Source organism: Tympanuchus pallidicinctus, unplaced genomic scaffold (genome assembly GCF_026119805.1).
Source record: "Tympanuchus pallidicinctus isolate F22 unplaced genomic scaffold, pur_lepc_1.0 scaffold11, whole genome shotgun sequence".
NCBI lineage: Eukaryota > Metazoa > Chordata > Aves > Galliformes > Phasianidae > Tympanuchus > Tympanuchus pallidicinctus.
Genome location: NW_026294627.1, coordinates 19,845,645 through 19,866,477, shown reverse-complemented (window position 1 = coordinate 19,866,477; position 20,833 = coordinate 19,845,645). Strand labels below are relative to the sequence as shown.

General features: G+C 40.8%; 1 protein-coding gene across 6 annotated transcripts in view; it reads left to right on the top strand.

Annotated features, from left to right (window-relative positions):
- Positions 1 to 20,833, top strand: part of STARD13 (StAR related lipid transfer domain containing 13) — a 297,110-nt gene that overhangs the window by 202,084 nt on the left and 74,193 nt on the right. The window contains exon 1 of one of the 6 annotated variants that reach the window (XM_052671007.1): positions 19,220 to 19,431. The exons of the other annotated variants lie outside the window; for them this stretch is intronic. The gene's annotated coding sequence lies outside the window, so the exon portion shown is untranslated. Of the gene's footprint in view, positions 1 to 19,219; positions 19,432 to 20,833 lie in introns of those variants that run through there. 6 annotated transcript variants of the gene reach the window in all.

Below are 20,833 nucleotides of genomic sequence, written 5' to 3'. Positions count from 1 at the left end.
ACACATATTCCAGAGAACACAGAATAGTCAGACCAGGAAAAAAAAAAAAAAGGAAGAAATATTAGAGGGCATGTTAGTCTTTCAGTCAAAGTTTCTCGGGTTTTTTATGGTGTTGTGCTAGGATTGAAACGTTTATTAAAAGCATGCCAGATTTGACAAAGTTCTGATGGCTCAAGGTTGACTTGAGTAGTTGGTTTCTGGATTCCCTGTGTCCTGATCAGGAGACTGGAGGTCATGTTGAAGTCTTCCATACACACAGTTCAGATCCCTTTTGTTTTTGCAAAGGTCTTCTGAGTCCATGGACCCAGGACGGGTGACCTCAGCACACCTCAAAACTGTTGAACCTGGAGCTCATCATGGTGCTTCTTGTTTCCAGTGCTGCTGTTGTTTAAGACTCGGCCCTGGATTTTGTATCAGTGTGTCCCAACATCCTTGTTCTTCATTTGGGAAATGGAAAGGCAGTGGTGAAGTCCAAAGCCAAACCTTTTTTCTGGAAGATGAGTATGTTAGAATTTCAGTCTGGAAAAAAAAAAATTAAAAATCACTTCTGATTAAACTGAATTTCTGCATCTCCTGCATGCAGCAATCCTATAGGCACATTCCTTCCCAGTTGCTCAATAATCCTAGAGCAAACTTTATGATAGAGTATCAAAGTTAGATGTCCCCACTAAAGACCAGAAAATACATATATTTTTCTCTACACTAACCTGAAAAATAGATTTTTATTTCTAAGAGAACATGAATAGCACACCAATTCCTTAAGGACTGATACTTGCATCCATTTCAAGATTGGCAGACAACACAAATGCATTAAAGTTTAACTCCTGTTGCTTCTGTAATGTATGTGCTGTTGTAAAACACGGAATGCATGAGGAAACTGAGGCATAAAATAGGGATCAAGGGTTCATAAAAGTATTGTTAAAATCTCAGCACGTGTGAAGAGATCAGGTTTAATATTTCATCCATTTGCAATTCAGTGGTCTTGCAGCAATGCAAATGTGATTAAATAAAGGGTAGTCAGTTTCAATTAATTTTATTAATGACTGCAGCTGTATTCTCTGTAAACACAGTTTCTGACACTTAATAGAACGATCTGACCAATAAAGCATAAATCCATCAGCTGTTTGGGCCTGGCTTCCCATCTATCTCCTGCCTTGTGATGAGAACATAATTCGGTTGCTTAGCTTCAGCAACCTTCCCCAAAAAGAATTCTTTCTTGCCCTGCAGACGAAAATAGAATCTACCACATTCTTTGGCAGTTTGATCTAGAATTAAATTCTCTTGTGCAAAAAATGTATAAGGCATATGCTTACCTTTAAATTTGAATATGTGCTCACGTTTCAGATGCTGGTTCTTGTTAAGCTCTCTTCATGGAATGAAGAGATCTTCACTCTTGGATGCCACTACACTGTGATAAAATTCTCTCCCAAACTTCTTTTTCAGATGAGTGAAACTGCTGCTGCTTGTTGTACAATATCCAACGCTTTCATGCTTTACGTGGTTGTTTTTTGAATCCCCTCAGATCTTTTGAAATGAATGTCAAAACTGTCCTCAGCATCCTTCCTTACTTTTTTTTCTTTTCTTTTTCTTTTTTTTTTCCCCTGATGTACGTTAAAGTTATTTTTTCCACATCACTATTTCTCCACTCGAGCTTTTTTGGAATCGTTGACTTCCAGGATGCATTTGCCCAGTCTGCGTTCCTTTTTCTTCTTCTCATCTTTTTACATCATTTAATATTAATGTGCATTTAAAGCACAGTGCAGATCCTGCTTTTAGCTGTACCGTTCTTACCATTTCCTACCAATCTACTATGTTTTAATCCATCCTTCAGAATACTCTTGCAATACCTGATTCGCCTTGGGCACGTCTACCATGAAATGAATCACGATCAGAGCATCTTTTCGAAAGATGCAGTCTCTCACCTGGAAAAGGAATGAGTTTTACTGCTGCAGGTTGGGGCTGTTTGGCTATATCTCCGGTGATGGAGAGCAGATGAGAAGGTGCTGGAACATTACTGATTCTGAAGAAAAAAAAGTAATTTTGTTTCTAAGAAAAGCTAGCAAATCCCCTTGCAGTAGTCAAGGGGCAGGATGCTGTACTCTGAGCTTGACAGTTGAGAAGTACTGAAATGGAGGAGCAGGAAGCACCAGGGCAGTTGAGTGGGACATGAGTAGCATGCACTGCACATTTATGGGGATAGTAATATGTTGGGCTTATTGCTTAAAGTACTGATCCACAGTGATACTGCCCTGAAACTGCTTCTCTCTTACTTTTACTATGTTTTTAGTAACTCTCCAGAAAAATGGCACATTTTAAGTTGAAAATCTCACATATATTCTAGTCCGAGTCAACTTCTTGAAAATCCATTAAAGAGCAAATCACGGGCTTCTGCAAAGAGAGGCAGAAAAATCTTAAAAGCACTAAATTCAGCAATTTGGAATAAAGCTTAAAACAGGCAACATCTGTTGTTTTCAATCCCATGGGATTTTCTGCTTTTTTTTTCTCCAAATCCTGGCCCTTAAGGAAGAGCAGTGTCAGATTTAGAAAGGACGAAAAAATGATTTATATAAAATTAGAAATATGTCTGGAAATATGGAATCCTTGAGTAGCTAAGCCAGCTCCAGATCCTTCTCTGCTGATGAACAGAGGTCCAAATACTGTGTGATCACAGCAGTTTTCAAATAGCCTCACAGTTATTATGCCAGATGCCAAAATTACATTTTTTTCTTGCTATTATTGTTACTATTTTGCATGCTTGTTCATCAGGACTATTAATGGTAGAGCTTTCTTTAAAGGAGATGTTGCCTACATAATGAGGTTGGTGAAGAAAAAAATAAAAAAAAGAAATGGTGAAGCTATTGAGGCACATGAAAAAATTCTCTGTTCAGATAACTGTTTCATTATCACATTCTACCTCAACATTTTGTCTACAGTGCTGCCTCAGATCATCACTGCAGTTATTGTAATTTTTTTTTTTTATTTTTTTTTTTTTACAACCTTCTAGAAAAATGAAACTATTCAGAATAGCTTGGTGGACTCATAGGGATGCCAGCTAAGCAGACTGGTGTAATTACACGCTTCAAAAGTGAATTTTATGCTGATAATACCTTTTATTTGTAGGGCCTGAATAGTTGGTCATGAATCAACCATCAATCAATTGTTTTGTGGGATCACAAAACAATTCAGACAAATGCACTGTTATTAATGTATTTCTAGAAATATTCTCTTATAGGTTTTCTAACACTACATTTCAATTTATGAAGTAGATTGCATTCTGTCAAAAAAAAAAACTTGCATAATCTTTTCTTTCTTAGTGGTTTGTAAGGCTTTGAAGCAATTCTGTGGTACTGAGTCAAGATACCAAAATCTTAACACAGTGTTGTAGCTGACAGGACTGTAAAGTGTCCTAGGATTTCCAAGTTCAATATTAAAAAAGCATTTGGAACGGAAAGGATTCTGCAAATGGCTACAACACTCAACAGTTCTGCAAAACAACTATAGCACCTGCAAATTCCATAACAACAGGTATGGAAAGTGTTTTTGCAAGGTAAGCTTGCCATATGCATCAACATATTTTTTACCTTGTGCCATGAAGACAGAACATGGACTTGCTGAATTTTACAGTGATCTGGAAATTAACTGGCTTGCTATGCAGATTTTTGTCTTAAGAAGAGAATGAAGTTGATTGCACAATATTGATAAGAGCTTTTTTGCCATAAAATCATAGAATGGCCTGGGTTGAAAAGGATCACAATGATCACCTAGTTTCAACCCCCCTGCTATGTGCAGGGTCACCAACCAGCAGACCAGGCTGCCCAGAGCCACATCCAGCCTGGCCTTGAATGCCTCCAGGGATGGGGCATCCACAGCCTCCTTGGGCAACCTGTTCCAGTGTGTCAACACCCTTCTGAGTGAAAAAGTTCCTCCTAAGTCTAATGAGCATGATATGATAAGCATATACCTAGAAATTTAATTACTGTCCCACTTGCAAGTGCAAATTCATGTACTCACAGGTAATGTGAAGGGTTTTTTAGGGGCAGTCAGAGAAAGGAACATCAAATAAAAAATAGCGGTGCAGGAGCTTCATTGATTTCTTAGAGAAAGGTTGGTACTCATACATTAGTAAGTGATTCCATCCCACAAAGGGAAGGTAGTAAGAGAGGTCTTATGGGTTAGTAGTCAATATGGAGTAGTCAGTATGTTCATAGCGATATATTGGGTTAGGAACAGAGATGTGTAGGAGAGGAAACAGGAGCAAGCATTGCCAGAGATCTTCCTTAACTTGCATGCATGGCTGTTTGGTTCCTTATTTGTTTCTACCTTTGTTCCTTATCAGAACCGCTGCTATTCCAGAAGGCACTGTGGCAGGGCTTGGTATGTTCACAGACATGAAATGCGCAGAGGCTGAGGTGTAAATAAATATGACCTATGTCATTAATATGGAGAATAAAGGGTAGTACCACAAATACACATATTAAGTATGGAAATGAATACAGAAATACAAAATGAATGTGATGCCTATAATCAGCTAAATCTCAGGATTTTATAACGCACTTTCAAAGTCCTCATGACTGAATTCACCATCATGAGCTGCCTAGTTCACTTGTTCACAGCCAAAACCAGATGAGTATGGTCAAAATAAGTAATACAGGACCAACACTGAGCAATGATATGGCACCGCAAACCCAGTCAAATGTGTGTGTGCTCTGTTAGCCCTAGGTATAGAATGGAAGGATTTGTCAGAGCAAGTTGCATTGATCACCAGTCCTACCAAACGAACATGCCTTCCTGTGCTGAAAATACGATGGGCATACATTTTTTCCATTACATATGCCTGATCTCTGTCATTAGTGCTGTTGCAGCCTTTTGGTTGGTATTCAGAGCACTCCTGCAGTTCAGAGTGCAGTTCTCTTCTTACTTAAAGCTCAGTGAATCAGGTGAGTGTCAGCAATCCCTGTCAGCTGCCTTTAGGTCAGCACACAGAATTCAGTACTTGTTTACCCATTTGCAAAGACCTGTGAATTGGCAGTCAGATTAACCTTAATCGCCATTCACTGTTCACAGTCCAGATGTAATCAGCTGGAAAGCTGAGTATATGTCTCAGGGAAGGAGGTTTTAGAGGATGACTTCAGGGCCCTTGGAGGAGGTGGCTGACGGTTTGAAATTCAATTGCAGGACACATGCACAAAGAGCCACGCAACAAAACTCTTTGCTTAAGCCTCCCTTCTTCCTCCCAGTTACATTCCTATTTGATTAAGAAAATGAGGTAAGAAACAGAAATGTAGGCTGAAAGGCATGTGGTCTTATGGAAGGCCTTCATTTGCATAGCCCCACTATTACCTATAGCGGGAATAATTTGTATTTGCCCACAGTCTGCATTGAAGAGTATTTCTGCATACCTCCATAAAGCTATTTTATAGAATCTTTACAACCAACACGTGTATGGAAAGAATTTACAACCTCTGGAACAGATTAATTTGTTAAAGCAACATTTGTATGGCTTCAGAGTATACTTGTAACTTCAGAGCTCTATTTCCATTCTCACTAATATTGCTGCCACAGAATTGCAGTGGCACAAGGAAGGATTAGCTTAATTCCAAGCTTTATTGACGATACTAATATGATTATTATATTAAGAACTTTATTATTTTAGCTTAGTTTTGACTGCTATATGAGTTATATATACCAGCAAAAATAAGGGAATGAAACTGTGGAGTAAAGCCTGTGACTCAGTTTAACAGTGACAACTTTATCTGAGTTTAAGCCATTTTCTATAGGATTCAAATCTAAGCCAAGCTCTGTGGCTATGTAGGATTTCTTTTTATGAATTTGGTATCATTTTGTCATTTGCAGCAGTCCTGTAAGTCTAGATGATTTAAGGCTCATTCACTGTGAGAACTGACCATCTGCTCTCAATAACTGCGAATTCACTTGCAGTATTAACAAACTGTTTCTGTGTTCTTGCATGTTTCTACAATGCCTCAAGCAACTGTTCTTTCTTTAAATGGAAAAGTCACGACAGCTGTGGGATTCACAAGACATTGGTGCTTGTCTCCTGCTGCACTTCTGGCAGCAAACTGCAAAGTGCAAATAACTTTTCTAACTGCCTAATAACTGCAAACCTATTAAGTGTGACTTCTGTGACACCAGACAAAAAAACAAAAGATTAGATTAAAGAGTATGTGAACACCTGTAGCTGCTCTCAGGGCTGCCTATTAAGCAGAGCATGTTAGAAGTCAGTATGAGATAAGGATTTTGCTTCTCCTTGAGCGTCGATCAGAGAAGCTGTGTGATGCCCAGCGGAGTTTGGGCTGCAAGCAGAGAAAGGAGGCATCTGCCTCAAAAAATTCCTCTGCTGCCTTTTAGAGCTTATCTCTTTGTAAAGGTGGGATGCAAAAAAAAAAAAATCTCCATCCACATTGTGCTATCCAAGTTGTATATTTAGGTGCAAACTACCTGATCACTGGTTTCTTGCAAAACAGCTGTCAGAGGAAAAGAAGTTTCACTTCTTGAATAATACCCTAATATTTTGAGGTATCTGCACACAAACCTGAAGAGACTTAAATCCACAGTCCCCAAATCAGTGTAATCTCTATATTCTATATATATTTTTTTAATAGAAAGTTTGACCACAAGGTTGCCAAATACATGAGGACTTTTTCAAAGAAGAGAAATAAGTGAACATTTTCACTAAGGCCATTGCCTTTCATTGGGCTGCCTTGAAATTTCATTTTAGGAATAGTCTGACATAGTTGTGTTGTTTAATGATCTATTGCAAAAGCATGGAAAACACCACAGAGTTTTCAGAAGACACGAAAGTATTCAATTAATCCAGACAGCAGAAGATAAAGGGACTTAAATAAGCCATAATTAAGCTGGATTTGTGAACAGCACAATGGCAGATGAAACTCAATGTTGCTGAAAGCAGGGCAATCAATAACTGCAAAGAATAATCTGATCTGCATTGACCCTTTGTCGGTTCCTAGATAACCTGCAACAAATTATGTTTCCAAGAAGACATTTAACTCTGATTTTCAGTGCTTTGTAGCCCCGTTTTGATGCTTTCCCATTAGAGCACAGCTCTTCTGCAACTGCTCTCATCTCCAGTTTTTTGGCACATCTGCTGTGTCACTCACTCAGGGTATGATGTGTCCCCCAGTGTGTTGGTTCATTCCTTTGGCCAGCGGATCCTGAACCATTCTCCTGTTTGCCTTCATCCTGCCTTATGATGACAGTCCTGCCTCTGTCTGAGCCTTCCACCTCCACTGTGCTGACCCAGTTGGGTCTTCTCTCACCTCACCTTTCTCTCACACCAACAGATACCTTCAGGTTGCTTCCCAGCATGTCAAGCCTTCTCCCCAGTGTTTCTGTCCATGTCTGTTCATCGCTTTAATTCTCCAGCAAACTGCCCTCGTTAAATCCCACTCACACTTGACATCCTTCTTGTTGACAGCTGCAGCGTGCCAGGCTCTGATGCAGTTGTGAAGGATACTCAAAAGGAAGAATTTATTTTAAAAGAATCCCATTAAGTTTGACTGCTTGTTGTTTGCGCTGGGCTTGTCATGAAGGAGCAGCCACCCGCTGCCCCACACGCTCCTCCCTGTCCTGCTCCAGCAAGGTCTGTTCCACGTGAGAACAGCTGGTTGCCCCCACTGGGCTGCCAGGGATGGCAGAGGTTTAGAGATTTTAATGCTCATGGGTTTTTTAAGTTTCAGCACATTTTCCATTTCTCTTTTCCTTTTTATTCGGTTCTGGTAATCTGGGTCAGGAAAGACATAAGTGCTTCACGGCCTCTAGTGGGCAACAGCCAGAGCTGCAGGAGTTTCCAGCCCGTAAATAAATCTATGGAAAACTGTTCATTTTAGCCAGTGTACAATTCCCTTGGTTTCCTATGGTAGCAAGACTTACAAAAATACACTCTTTGTGCAGTCTGTCTCTGCTGCCCACCCTCAGCAGCTCTGGGGCCTGTTGGCTGATTTCACCTAAGTTTGGTTGAAGTTGCTGAGGTCTGAAATACTGTTCCTTAGAGTTTTATGGTGATAGATGTGCTTGAGGATAAACTTCTGTCACTCTATCATGAAGGTTGTTAGTACGATGCAACTTCACATCGTACAGGATGTTACAATAGAATAGCACAGAAAAGAAGTTGCAGATCCAAAAAAGAGCTGCTTGGAAAACCTCTGCGAATCAGGCTGGTTTGTTCATATGCTGTTGTAAGTCCTGACCCTTAATTATATTTGATAATTTGGTTGATGTAGTCTCAAAGAACACGATGTCTCTTCCATGCCACTGCCGGACAATCCTGCTGGGAGATGGCATATGATTCAGGGTGCTGGCACTGCTCATATCACTCATATCACACTGCCATTTTCATCATTTATAAGTCTGTAGGGATGCTTCAAAAATACCCACAGTTCTTTCTTTTTTTTTTTTTTTCTGCTTTCTGCTTGCTCATTCAGACTTCTCTAGCAGTGGTATTTAAAATATGACAAGTATAAATGAAACTCGTAGGTCAACTTTTATTCAAAGTTCATACAAGCTGCTCCCATATGATAAGAACATCACTGTGCATATTCCTTTAACTGTGGATTTGTATGAGGTAAATCCCTTAAGTTTCTTAAAACAAAGAAAAGCTTTCCTGAAAATTGGTCTTTTCTCCGTGTTTTTACTTGGCTGTAATGAAGTGGAGAAAAGAAAACACAGCAGAACTATAGTAGGCTCACTTTGGGTTAATCCAAGAAAATAGGCCGTCCTTGGCATGAGCAAGGGGAAAGTGTATCGCCTCCTTCGGCATCTGTATCACTTACTGTAGCATTGAATTTTCCCTTGAAGAACTCTTTTTCAAGTCAAATATAGGATGCCTTGCTTTACTTAGAGCATCTGAAAATACTGTTTAAACATATTAGATTGAAGTTATAGTAAGATGATCTCAGAATGTCCCTGAAGTAGCATCTTATTGTAAAGACTTATTTTTTATCTGTGGCAGGCACTTGAAATGACAAAGTTGCTGATAGTGACTTTAATGACTTTCCTGAGTTCATATGATGAATGCCAAGCCTGCAAAGAAATGACTCACAGTGAACCATGCAGCATTGTTCTTGGGTGCGTAGTATTTTGAGAAGGATTTTTTCAGCCCTTTTTCCAAGAAATGATGTTAGAAAACAAAACTGGAGTGTGGTCTTTTTGTGCCAGGATGTCTCTGGTGCCTTTTCCACACGAGGTCGACAAGACTGTCACAGACTTTTGGTCCACAAAAATGAGTCCAGCTGGGACTGTTAAAGGAGGTAGTAGAATGATATGAATGAAATAAAATCTTGTGGTCTCTGACTCTTCTGACAGATCCCTTCTTTCTGTTTGGTTGTGTTTTGGCTCTTCATTTCTATAACTAAGTAGCATCCTCTGTTGGCTACATCAGCTGTGATAGCCTCATGTGTCCTAGTAGCTTCCAAGATAATACATGTAAGCACAATTCCTCAAGCAAGTTTTGTTTTGCAGGAAGCAACACTGGAAGAATCCATTCTTTTCTTTCCCCAAAGCTGTGCAATGTACTGCTGGTTTTTGTCTCATTTGTCGTTTTCCTCTGTAAAGTGCTCCGAATGATCTGGAAGACAACAGAAATATGATTGGCAAAGCTATTTTAGTGCATGTGTGCATTCATGCCTGTGATGAAAGAAAACAAATTTGTCAATACAAAAAAGCAAACTTTAGATCTTTGTGTTTCTGAAAGGTCAGGAAGACTGAGTTTCATGCCTCAAGTATGTTGAATTTTGCTTAAAAAGGGTGTTTTAAAAGGAATCTTAAAAAAGAATGATGCTGTAAAGTAATCACAAACTGGATTCATTTGCTCTCTTCAATCAGTGTGAATATGAGAGAATCACAAACTCATTGGCACAGCTAGCATTGAGAATTTCCACCCATTCTTATAAGTGCTTGTTCAAAATAAGCTTTTGATGTGTTGATTACAGCCTGTTAAGCTCCAAAGCAATTGCTCAAATGAATTGTCATGTAAGCAATTTTGTTTTCTGCTGATATTTGTGAGGATTGAGGTAGGACAGTGCAGAAAAACTTTGCCTCCCTTTGTTGCTTAGATACAGTCTTTACCTGTAATAAGTTACACTGTTCTGTTTTTCAACAAATTCCATCTTAAAGTCTCCAGAAAATGCAGGATATTCTGCACCAGGTGAGGTAATCCTTGTAGATTTGTTTGGAGGTGGTTCTCTGTGGGAAGGCTGGAGGTCTTTGTATTCACCTATGGCTTGAAAACATTGCCTTTTTGATAGAAGTAAAAGAATGTTCTGGGATACTTGCTTTCTTTGAAGCTGAAGACTGCCTTACTATAACTAATAAGAAACTTGTAACAGGATAGCTGCTTTGAGCAGAGTTCTGCTTGTCTGTTTTCCTAAGTATGGTTATGAATTTTTGCACGAAAATGCAGGAGTTGAATTGCTGTAGGGTTTTTAAAGCCTGGCATACTTCATTCAATGCTTTTTCTACATAGAGGCTTTCAGGCATTGGAAGCATTCTGCAAATAATTAAAGCATTGCTGCATTTTGACAGTGCTTCTTACCTCTGCTCTGGAAATGCATTTTGGTCAGATCTTAAGAAAATGATAAACAGAAGCATGTAAATGTTGAGGTGCTGTTGTCTTACTGCATTTACCTTGATACCTCAAGGTCCACAAGAACAAATATCGGATCCTGCACTTTGGTCACAACAACCCCAGTCAGTTCTACAGCCTTCAGGCAGAGTGGCTGGAAGACTATGTAGAGGAAACAGAGATGGGGGCATTGGTCAACACCCAACTGAACAGGAGCCAGCAGTGAGCCCAAGTGGCCAAGAAGACCAATGGCATCCTGTCTTGTATCAGAAGTAGGATTGCCAGCAGGAGCAGCATCCCTCTATACGTAGCCCTGGTGAGGCCACACCTTGAGTACTGTGTTCAGTTTTGAGCCCATCACTACACAAAAGACATCAAAGCCCTGAAGCGTGTTCAGAGGACTACAAAGCTGGTGAGGGGTCTGGAGCCTTATGAGGAGTGGCTGAGGGAACTGGGATCGTTTAGTCTGGAGAGGAGGCTCAGAGGTGACCTTATTGCCCTCTAAAACTACCTGAAGGGAGGTTGTAGTGAGGTGGGGGTCGACCTCTTCTCTCATATAAAAGCAGTAGGATGAGAGGGAATGGCCTTAAGTTGTGCCAGAGGAGATTCAGGCTGGATGTCAGGAAATACTGCTTTTAGAGAGTGGTCAGGCGCTGGAGGGGCTGCACAGGGATGTGGTGGAGTCACCGCACTCAGAAGTGCTCAAGAAATGTTTAGCTGTTGTATCGAGGGACGCGGTTTAGTGAGAAATACTGGTGATAGGTGGACAGTTGAACTGAATGGTCTTTGAGATCTTTTCCAACCCTGATGATTCTATGATTCTGTAATTCCATTTATATTTCCATTTATAATATTTTAAGCAGTTTCAGATCCTGTGTGCTCAGAAACAGACAGTTTGGAATTATCATGGTCTTATCAAACAAATTACTTGAAAAAGTCACAGATCTGGCATTGAGATTTTGTGATAGAAAGTCTATATTTGTAGCACAGTCAGTATGTTAATGACAGCTCCTGTGAGGTATGGAAGAAATTTCACCCTGGGCTGTGATCGTACCTGATTTCAAAGACGTAAGCATTCAAGCTAGAGCAGTATTTGGAATGAGGCCCTTGAAGTGTTCAGCAGTACAGGATGTTTTCTTGATGATTTACTGCTCTCCAAGTCAACTATAATCTAGCACTTGGCTGGGTCTTTAGGGAACGCTCTGTTTCCATAGGTATTAGTGCTTGAAACCATTAAGTGTTCCACAGTTCTTTTACAAGAGCAGTAATTACATCCTGTCGGCAGAAATTTCTCCTGCTGTTTAATTTGGAAACCATATTCTTTTCTTCCAGTCTTTTATTGTTGTACACCGCTGCTGCAACCTATCAGTAGCTGCTACATTTTCTGTCCACAATGACAGCACTCTGACCCATGGTTGGAGGATGATAAGTATGATGTCTCTCAGGATGACATTTCAGATGGTAGTTTGCTTATGACTCAAGTCATTTTAAACTGTGCTTGACTTCAGAAATTTAACTTTTCCTTGCAGTAGCAGAAGTAACTGTAGTAGCTCTTGTTTCGATGCAGGAGAGATCCTGAGTCAGCCCCTGAGCGCACTGGGTCTTGAGACAAATGCTGATGCTGAACTTTTCTTTCTTACTTTGTCATTTTCAAGTCTTTTATGTACAGAAGGACATTAGCACTCCAGATGATTATTGTCTGTTAGTGATGTTTTTAATTACGTATTTTCAGGACATTTTGCTGAAAACAAGATTTTTTTTTCCTCCCCTGAAGCAAACCAGTGATTCACAATTTAATATAAACTTCAGTAAAAAGTTTGACTCATGTAAAAATTCCAAGAATTTTTATTTCTGAGCTCTTTGAAGGATTTGATTGAACAACTGAAACATTTTGCTTTTGCTGCGCTTGAACTGAACCTCATGTTAAAGTGGGTTCGTACTATTCTAAGTGCAGTAATAACATTTTGTGGCCCCTGGGTTTTATCACAGCTGTGTTGACCCACAGGCGCGTGTTATCAGGAGCAGATGTTGGGGCATAGTACAGGGCAGAGGATGCAAGAGTTCCAGGAACAGGAAGACAAGGAGGAGATGGCCCTAAATCAAGGGCAGCAGTGTTGGTCCTTGGGAAGGGAAATGCGAGGGCACAGGGCTTGTTGGAGTGTTTTATGCCACCAGATGGGAGTCAGAGTGGGAATTATCACCCATTTTGACCCAAACCAAGCTGCTTTTGGCTCAGCACTGAGAGCTGCCTGTTTGCAGCAAGCCAGGTGGGTTGTTGAGCAGCTGTTTGGTAGTGTGATGAGCAAATCAGGAAGATGCTGCTGGACTTTTGTAAGTGAGACTCAAGCTGTAGAGTTTTGACTTGAAAAACATTTACATTGACTATTTAAGGGATCACATGACACAGAGATATGTCATGGAAACTACGGAGATTTTCCAGCAGGAGAAAGACACTGAGAATCTACAAGAGTACAAAGTACAATTGAGATAGATTTGCCTGAAAAATGAGTTAGGTAATACATATTTTGATCTTCTAAAGAATGTCTTTTATATAAAAATGCAAAAGCATATGGCTTTCTCATCAAGTGGAGATGGTACAACTGTCCTATTTTACATAAGCACTGAAATCATAAATCTATGACAAATGGCTCAGGAACCCTTTGAAAAAATGTCAGTCTTGGCTAAGAGCATGAAAACTACCTATGACAGTTTTTCACACTCAATGTATTATCATTGCAACTTTCAAATCACTTTTTTCTTTTGATTTTGCCTTGTAATACTTATTTAGATGCAGAGTTTCAAATACAGTAACCTAGGTACTGTTTTTCTTTCCCCTTGTTCCCTGTCTTTTTTTGCTCAATGTGTATCAGTGTTATCTATAGATATATTCTCTCTTATCTGTAGCTTTTCAGAATTTCATAATCTTTAGGAAAAAATGTGAGCGTGTTTGTAGGAGAAACCTGAACTCTGATGAATGTACATTTTATTTTATTTGAAAGCAAATAAAATGTTCCAGAGTTTAGGATTTCAGAGACCAGTTGCAAATCAAGGACGTTTTGCAAGAGCCACAGGCAGGAGACAGTGTTCTCTGACGTTGGGATTAAGCCAACTGCAGAAGGGAGAGGACATCTTTGACTGCTTGAGGCCACTGCCTCCAGACCATAGAATCACAGAATCGTAGAATCATAGAATGGCTTGTGTTGGAAGGGACCTCAAGGATCATCAAGCTCCAATTCCCCTGCCGCAGGCAGGGACACCAACCTCCACATTTAATACTAGACCATGGGTGTCCAACCTTTTGGCTGGCCAGGGCTATACTGAATAAAAAGGAATTGTCTTGGGCTGCATATAAAATACATAATATAGTTCATATATATTTGTAACAAAACTTATTTTCTTTCTTTTTTTTTTAATATATTTATTTTTTATTAAAATGTAAAGAAGAGAGAAAAAAAAACCATTAAGTTATGTCTTTTAATGGCATCAAAGAAGCTATTTTTTCAGTGATGTATTTGTTTTTAGTACCTCACAAAAACAGCACATTGAGCCATATCTATAGCATTGAAAACTTCATGTATCACCAAAGCATAAGGTTTGAAAATAGCAACTTTACTCTCCGATTTTTTTTTTTAGTAGATTTCCCTCTTTCTTCAGTGTGCCTGGCTATATTCTGTTGAGACAAACTGGTTTTAGAAAAATCTTTTTTTAATCAAGATAAGTTACATGCTTTCCAAACATTGCTTAATAAACTCGCCATCAGTAGATGGTTTAGATTTTTTTTCAATCACATTTGCTACCACATAACTAGCTTTTATAATACAGTCTGTTTGAGTTGTAACTTTAAATATATATATATATATTTGATATGACAGACTTTTTTCCTCTATTTTATCTTTACAACATTTTCTTAGAAATACATGGAATTTGGCAGCACATTTTAGCATACAATGTCTTCTCAGTTATGATCTTTGAAAACTGACATGACTCTCTTGGAAATTAAGCATAGAGCCATTTTATTTGTCTGGGCACAAAAATACTCATCTGTCCATTTTTTGTTGAACACTTCATCTGTGATTTTTTCTTTTTTTGCAGTTCTGTTTTCTTTCAAGACAACATTGCTGCTTTTCTGAAAGAGTGGTCAGGTTCTGGAATGGGCTGCCCAGGAAGGTGGTGGAGTCACCGACCCCGGAGGTGTTCAGGGAACATTTGGATGTTGTGTTGAGGGACATGGTTTAGTGAGAGCGATTGGTGATGGGTGGATGGTTGCACTGGATGATCTTGAAGGTCTTTTCCAACCTTGGTGATTCTATGATTCTGTGATTAGATAGGTTGAAATGCTGTTCATTGCAGGGGAGTTGGACTAGATGACCTTTAATGGTACCTTCCAACTCTAAGGATTCTGTGATTCTGTTCTATGATTCTATGAAATATTCTTGTCCACCACTATGTTTACTCACCAAGTGGCACAAGTGCATGCTTCATGTTATACAAGTGGGTTTCAATTCAACTGAGTGTGTATGGTGGACATGAGAGTTAGAGCTGCTTTGTACCTTCTCTGCGTCCCATTTTCAGCCCATACAGTGCTGATGGCACACCAGTGTGTGGCTGTTGCTGAGCAATGGATGCGTGCTTGAGGCCAGGCCAGGCCAGGCCATGGGGAAGAGCTGCTGCCACGATGACGCGGAGCAGGGGGCAGCCGCAATAAGAGCCTGGCCAGGCTGCATGCAGCACGCGGGCCATGGGTTTGGATATGCCTGCCCTAGACTCTGCTTGTCCTGGTGGCACAGAAAACCTCAGATTTTCCACCAGCATCCAGGATTAGCTCAGGAGGAGCAATAATAAAGGACTGAAGGTAACTGGCTGACGGCAGGGCAGAGAGGAGCACCGGCTGCCTGTGTCCTGTGAGTGCAGCCCGGCTGGCGGCTGCAGGGTGGTTATCAGCTGTGTGGCCATGTGATTACAGGACAGCAGCAGGAAATACCTGCTGTAATCTGGGAGGCTGGCAGTTGAGAGCAGTGAAGAACAAAGGCCTACATGTGCTTGCAGATTAGAGGCTAATGGGAAGTCAATCACTAATGGAGCCTAACAAGGCAGCCCCACTGCTGGCCTTGCTACCAGTTCATTTCCAAGAGGCCCCAGCTGCCAGTTCCCTTTCCCCATGACCCAGCCTTGTTCAGCTCATATTGGTGCACTTGGAAAAGCTATTAGAAGGGAAATAGCTCATTGATGGAGACTAGGCTGTGTTTCAGTCTCCTGTCCATGGGTAGAGGCCGCTTTCCTTGCCTGGTGTTGTAGGGTGAAGACTGAAGATGGATACCAGATTTTGAGCTGGAGGGCAGCGCTGGCTGGAGAACAAGGTGTGTAGCTCAACCCTGAAGACGTTTCAGCTCAGAATGAGTTTCTCAACTACCTGAAATCAAAGCAGGGAGGAGATGTCTGTCAGGAGCTGAGCGAGCTGGCGCAACGTGAGTCCTCATCTCCTTGCAGGCTGGGCTTGGTCATCTTTCCAGCAGTGTCCTAGTACCTCTTGTTTCTTCTCAGGAGGCTCATAATCCTTTTTACGGCATCATAAGCAGAAACATTGTAAAGTCAGAGTGCCTTTGAACTATTAAAACCTTCCCACCTGTCAGCCTTGTGGTAGAAGGTTTGGCGCAGTAAATGTACTCAGTTTCCAAGAGTAATCCAGGGACAAACACGCATAGCTGCCCTCATTGCTCTGAGAATACAGATCTTTACAAGTTGCCTAAAAGAAAATGGCAAATAACGTATTCCTTCTCTTTCTTTCCAGTGCAGTTGTAGGGATCTGAAACTGTGCACTTGGTGTTTCAGAAGGGCCAGAAAGCCAAAGGGGTTGGTCTTGAGATCTCCTGAGATCCTTTTCCAACCTCAGTTACCCCAGGGCCCTGTAATTTCATTATTCAGCTTTCTAAAAACAAATCAGGACAGACTTTCGCCAAAGCTGTGGATCTCTGCAGTTGTTCCTTCTGTCATAATTTTATCACAGGGGCTGCGAGCACAGAATGCCTTTGGATGGACAGCTAATTCCTTACAGAGGAACTCTTCTGTCAAAGATTTTTCTCTGATAGAAACCGACTCAACAAAATGTAGGTCTATGGTTCTTCTGGTGTCAGTCACCAGGGAGAGATTGTAGGTAAGCTGGCCCAAATGAAGATCTGTGTCTCACAGTATGTGTTACCAGCAGAAAGCTGAGTGAAGTCTGATCTGGTGTCCAGTCTCAGCAGATCTCATGACAAGCTCAAGGAGAGGGGGAAGTGAGGACTACAGTGTCTGTGAACAGTGGCAGGAGGGACTGTCCTGCTGTCCTTCATCCCTGGATGATCTCTCGACCACCAAACTACCAAACCCTATAGCATATTTTTTTTTTTCATGTTATTCAGGTGATGGTCTGTGTGCCGAGAGCATTACTCCAGGCAGTAGACAAAATGATCTCTAAATCAGTCCAGTCCTTCGAGGATCCTCATCTATATAAATAGTGCATGTTGCACTGTGGTATCAAGGCTTCAGTCGCCTCTTACAACATTTGCTAGGGACTCAAAATTCTGTTATTCAAATGGCTATGTACTACTGATTGGTCTCATTTATGGATTTTCAAGTACATTTTAAAGGTCAAACAAGTAATTTTAATCAGTCTTCTGTGTTTTGATAACTGATAAGTATTGAATGTACAGCAGCACGTGGAAAGCAAGATTAATTATGTTCGCCCTTACATATTTGTATTGGGCACAGGGATGGTGCTTTCCCCTGCTCCTTCCACTCTCCATCATCAAGCTACTGACAAATCTGAGCCATAACTGCTTGGATGAAGGCCCAAGACCCATGTCATATGGCTACTAATTAAGAGTAGTAGCTACATCAAAGCCATGCTGCCCTCAGCTAAGAGCATTGTTGCCTACTTAATCTGCATGGCTTTCTTTTAGGCTTCCTGGCTAGTAACTGGAAATTTGTCTGTTGTGATTGTTTTCAAATACTTATGTGGAGGTTATAGAGAGCTTTCAGATTGCAACTGACCATCCTCAGTGACTGTGTGCAAAAATTTTTATCACAGATACTGAACATATTTTCCTATTTCCACAAATTGCAGTCACAGTGTAAGAGCATGGTTTGAACTCAGATGCTGTACTGTTAGCCTCTGCAGTGAGAACTGAAGGACCAACTGCATCTCTTACTGGGAGTGGTGGTACACATAGGGATGGGAGTCAAGGCTGATCATCGTGGGCATTGAATAGATGAGATTGTTCAGCATAGAAGAAAAGACGATTAAATGGGTTATGACAGAAGCCTGTGAAGTCGTCTATTATGTGGAGAAGCAGAACTTGTAAGAACTGTGGGGCATGTAATGAAATGGTTGGTGAGTAGGTGTAAGTAGACACGTGTACTTTCTTTGTGCTTTTCCACTATATTTTTAGCACATGCTGTGAATAGGCATAATCATCTTCAAAAAGGGTTGGATTCATTCACAGAAGACGGGTCTGCTGTGAGTACTGAGCACTGCAGTCCAGCTCCAGCATCTGTCTGGTGAAATCCATGCATCCCTGACTACTGGGAGCAGAGGCATAGCTGGGGGAAAGCCACTCCTGGCACACTGTTGTGCACTTCGCCCTAAGCTGGTGTCCAAATGAGACTGAAGGGCTCCTTCTTCACATCTGAGACTGCCATCCTCAGCTCATCTAGCCATGGGCTAGGTCAGGAGGCTGTGTGCCACGGGGTCATAGTAGTTGTTGTTGGGAGACTTCATCTTCAGGCAGAGAGCCTTCCAGACCTTTCCAGCCATGGTGCGGCTCTCACGCCAGAAAGAGCTGAGAGCCCCTGGGTTTTGCAGCCCATTCAGACTGGATCCAGATCTGCCCAGTAATTTTTAATTTCCACAGCACGGTTTCTTAAGAAGATCTGGAGGGTGGAGGATTAAAACAATTTGCAGTTTACAGAAGCAGCTTTGTTTTGCTCTGCTCATGGGAACAAAGTTCGCGGTGCTATTTTTATGGTACCACCTTGCTTTTATACTCCATGCTTTGTTAAACATGATAATGAGTTCAATGCTGTGTAGAGTATTCAGTGCCGTGCAGAAAATAAAAGTATTTCCTGCTCACACTTCAAAAGAGCTGGTGTGGTAAAAGCTTTTTCAAGCTAAGGGCTGCTAGCCTAAACAGTGTGTATTCGGGGTTAGCCTGTCAAAAGCCCTATATTGTAAATGTAAATTTATCTTTGTAAGAATGACAAGCTCTTGTTCAAAGCAAAACATTATATGAAACAGTTCACCGAGGCAGTGTGTTTTACTATATTCCCCCTCTGGAACAGAGAGGAGTTTTGTGTTACATTAATCAGCTTCTGAGCCCTGAAGGTCACAATTATCTGGCCACTATTTTTCAGTATTAGTGATTTTAGTACATGATTAACTTTCATGTGTGCATCATTAAGATGAAGAATTGTTTTTGAAGTCTCAAATAGAGCAGCAGGTCTTAGCTGTAGTATTTGCCATACTTGCTCAGCTGCTATTAAAAGGGATGATTTATAGAAAATCCAGCTGTGAGTTTTCGTTTCTTCAAGAGTGGGAGGCGGGACTAGAAGCCAACCTAAAACCAAGCAGAGCATTGATCAGAGTAGAAATGATGTAGAGCACAGCTCCACAGACAACAGCTAAGCCTGGTGGAAGTATTAGCTGGCAGAGATAAGGAGGCAGAAGCTGCACTCAGTGACAGAGGAGCCATCTGTCAGAAACTGAGAATCACATTTCAAGAACCCAGAAAATGAAGTACAGAAGAAAGTGATTTTGGTTCAAAGGTACAGTGAAGCCTAAGGATATCTATCTGCAGACAGTAAGTTTCTACAGCGTGGCAGTAATGTTTGATACAGCAGCTAGTAGTGCTTAGAAGGGCTTTTCAGCTTTGAAAACAGATTTAAGTGTCTCCTTTATAAAATAGCTTATGCTTAAAGTTCTTATTTATTTTTAAGATGTAAGTAAGCTTATCTGTTTGTGGTGGCTCCCTTAAAAATGTGTAAACTAACTTTAAAACTGCTGGTGTCCATCAGCTGAGAGGCTGCTTTTATTTAATAAGGTCATCTCCTGTCGAGGATAAGATTTGTTCATAACCTTTCTGAAAAATATTGTAGAAGAAAGACTGCTTTGGCCCCGGTTGTGAGGTGAAGAAGGGTAGGCAGGAGTATTCTTTCTGGAAAGGGGAAAGGAGTTCCCACCCAAATAGATCTGAACTAGCTGGAACTGCGGCATATAAACACCCTGGGGCTATATTCTCCCCCTGCTTACGCTGATGTAAGTCAAGTTTAAGTCTACTGCAGTTAATAAAATTACTTCTGATTTAATTAAGGATAGAATTTGTTTGCACATTTCTTAATGATGAAAAAGCCCCATGGTTCTTTCCAGAGTGCATTTAGTGTTAACAGATTATTAAGGACTTGCTTTAAAATACTTTTATTATAAATGAATTGTAAACTCACACTGTGATGCATCTTTTTCATGTATTTGTATCCTTCAATGAAACAAGCACGAAAGCCAGCATAAGAGATTGTAAGCAATCCTATTATTTTCTGTTAGTAAGCTCTCAGATGAGGTTTGCACTGCTCGTTGTTTCGCCTTCTTTTCATTCAGTGGCTGTTTTTGGAGTGATATGCTTTAATCCCAAAGGGTCTGCGTGGCTCCAGAAGCGAGAAGACAGTGTTAGCTGTGGCAGATAGTGTGAAAGTCCTGTAGGAGACCCCAGGCTGTGCTTTTAGCAATGAAGCAGTCATCTTGCAAAGTGTACTGAAAAAAATACTCCCGTTGCAGTGATTTTAATGTGCTAGTTACTCCATGCTAGAAGCAGAAGCATTGGCTGTTGACTGAGGGGGGAAAAAAAAAAAAAAAAACAACACAAAAAAAACCCCCGCTCACTATTATGGCCCAATATGGATGACAAAACACTGTAGCATGTGTGGGAAAATGGCTGCGGTCCAATGTCTGGAACCGTTTATCTTCTGGTAGAGTCTGGAAGATGACTGTTTTATGTATTATACAGAAATCCCTGCTGATTGATTTCATTTACTTTAGGGGGAGGGGGCATGGTGACTGATGGTGGGGACAACTGGAAGAAAGAAAAAACCGCGTGGATTCTTTGCATTATCCTGACATCCTGCTCTGGTTAGGGTTGCTGGCACCTTTAAAGGAGACTGGACCATTGTGGGCAGCCCCATACTTCCCATTGCTGTTTTTCCTTCTGCTCA